Below are 3,125 nucleotides of genomic sequence, written 5' to 3' on the forward strand. Positions count from 1 at the left end.
AAAAAAACTTTTAGCTTATTAAAATCTATTATCTAAAATCTACTAGGTATTTAATCTGACGAAAAGTAAAGTCTGCTTTGTGAAAATTGGTTTTCATTGAGTTACAATAGAAAAAAAAATTTTATACATAAAAAAAAATCAATTATAAATTTAAAATTTAACAAATCGCGAGACTAACGAAGAGACGAAATACCAGTCTGGCTATAAATCGTAAGACAAGCAATGTTGCGGACAGTCGGGATTTCGCCGCACAACCAGCGGAATACCAAATCATTTCAAATTCTACACCACAAAGCAATTTAGTCAGAGTTTAAATCGGTGGGGTTGAATATGCTTAACGGTCTGCTGACAGGTCTGACGGGATAGTGGCGATTGCATAAGTTAAAATTTATATCTGTAAAACGTACAAATATGAATTTAAACCACTCAATTAACTATTTAAAAATTAATTATCAAAATCAGAATATAGATTAGATTCGAATTAAGCTCTAACACAAAAAATAGATTAATAACAAGACAGTTAATGACATAAAAAAAAAATCAGAAAAAAATGCATGTAAATAATTCTTTCGATTCTTCGGAATGGTTATAATTTTCTAGTAACGGAAAAAAAAATATCATTACTTTAGTTTTGAAAGATTTTAAATTGATTCCCAAAGTTAAAATTCATATTTACTAATTTCATTCATGTTCAGGAATTTGTTTTACTACTCATTGATATATTGGATAAAACTAATTCAAAATATAATCCAACAACATAACTTAATAGAAATTTTTAATATTGAAGATATTTCAAGTTATAAAAAAGTTGACTTCTTTTTAATATACTATTAAATAATAGATTAAAAGGCTTTTAATTTATAGGATAAATGAATTAATCTTAGTTAAAAAGTACCATTTTTTACTTAATTGAAATTTTGAATCATATTTTAAATTAATAAGTTAGCAAAAAAAAAAATTAAATATCTTTTAGAGCTTAGTTGTGTTAAGAACATTATAATAACTAACCAAATATTTAAAGGGTTCGTTTAAAAGTAAAAGAAAACTGTGTTTCTGATAAGAAACTATTTGATATTAACTTAAATTATTTTTTTAATCTACCTTGGTTTGTAGAGTGAGATTGATCTTTGGTATCCTCTAGGAACCTACGTTCGATTATTATGGAATTTTATGATTTTGATTATAGTAATGAGTCTTATCTTATAATAATTGATAAATAAATATTTTAAAAATTGGTTAGGTTATTCCTTGAGGCTCTCCAGAAGGTAGATCAATTCTGTAAGGTGCTCCACCCTCCTCCCTTTGAAATTCGACATTAAGTTGGTCCCGCAATGCGGGAAATCTCAAAACATCGGCCACAAATCTTTGGATTTTATATTAATTGAATGGAAAGGTAAAATAAATCGTATTAAAGCAGACGTGATTAGTAGTTTTCAAAATATTTTCAACAAAAGATATAAAATTTTCTTTATCAGATCATATAATATTTCTATGAAAAACTATCAGAAAAGAGTATTCTCTAAAAATTTAGTTTATAATGAAAAAATATTTAAGTTATTATCTCTTAATTAAAATAAAATTGTAGTATATTTTTTTTTTTTTTGCCCGCAGACTCCATTTTTCGATAATGCACTAAAAGACTCGCGTCGTATATTAACAGCCTAATTTTTTATCTAACCTTTGTAATAAGAAATTTCTAATATATGATTTTTATGACATTAGACTTTTGGATGATTTCAGATTATTTGTGTAAATGGTTCAATCAGATATTCAGATATCTAGAATTAATGTTTTTATTTTACTAAAATACTTAATTTATTTTACAAATAAATTATGATGCTGAAAAATATTGGTATAATAAGAGAAATCCTATCTGAATTTTTATGACATCTAGTATTTAATGGTTGAGAAATACATTTTTTTTTTGTCTTATTATCATCTTATTTTTAGTTATCAGTATTTCTCATTTTTTTTGTTTCTCGTATCTTAAGTTTTGTAAGGTCTAACGGTCCAGGGTGTTGTTTCAAATATCTTTGATAATTGTATATTTTATTGATTTTTTCACCTCATTAAGCCTATTTAAAATATTTTAATATATATAATAAATACAATATAATATATTAAACATTTTATCTAATCTGGCTGTTGTTAGTAAAGTATAGTGGATAAAATGTTTATTTTTAAAATGTGAATAAAAATGATTCTGTAAAAAATACACAATATAAAATATAAATATATATTATGTCATTGTTTAATGGTTAGTGTTATATTACATGATATCCATCAATAATTTCAGAAACATGTTTATTTTTTTCACTAATAAAAATCTGTACTCCTTCAAAATCATGTTTTGAAAATTTGACCAAAATTATATATATTAACAGATATATTCCTCTGATTTTTCCAAGTTTATTTTGTTTTTATAATTCAGGTAACTATTATAACTATATTATTATTAATTATTATACTATATTACTATTTATAAATGTATTATAGAAAATACTAGGCAATCCGTGAAATAACAGGAGTGAATATTGTTATAATACATTTCTAATACTGTGTGCTTATCTTCTTGAACAGAGTCAATAAATAGTAGTACCAACTATTGAAGTGCTATAAAAACTTTTTATAATACAATATACTATTGCTTAGTTGTTTTACACGAAAGTTATAACAGTTGCCTCAAACTACAACAATATTTAATTAAATAATAAAAAATATAAGTTAATAAAGTATTTGTCTTAGACAAGCCGTATTTTCAAAACATAATTTTGAAGAAGTACACATTTCTAATGTGAGAAAAGTAAACACTTGCCTTCAATCTTCATTGCATATGGATTGTATGGACCACCAACCATAAAAAAATTTCATAAATATGAATATTTTTAATTCAGAAACATTGAAGAATTTCATATTTTTGTTAACATTTTAAAAATAAAACCAATAATACCAACTATTTCACTGATGTACAATAAAAACTTTAGGCCCAAAATCAAATACATTAGAAATGAGTTTAAAATCCGTTTAAGTATACAATATACTATAACGCAGTTTTTTTAACGTTAGTTATAACAGTTGCATCAAACTGCAACAATAATTCATTAAATAAGAAAAAATAAAAGTTA

At 24.0% G+C, this 3,125-nt stretch overlaps 1 protein-coding gene across 1 annotated transcript in view; it reads left to right on the forward strand.

The window, feature by feature from the left end:
* Positions 1 to 3,125, forward strand: part of LOC136796051 (U-scoloptoxin(05)-Sm1a) — a 748,021-nt gene that overhangs the window by 1,016 nt on the left and 743,880 nt on the right. The gene's annotated exons all lie outside the window — the stretch shown is intronic.

Source organism: Halyomorpha halys, unplaced genomic scaffold (assembly GCF_000696795.3).
Source record: "Halyomorpha halys isolate HHAL.00 unplaced genomic scaffold, Hhal_1.1 Scaffold9.1, whole genome shotgun sequence".
Lineage (NCBI taxonomy): Eukaryota > Metazoa > Arthropoda > Insecta > Hemiptera > Pentatomidae > Halyomorpha > Halyomorpha halys.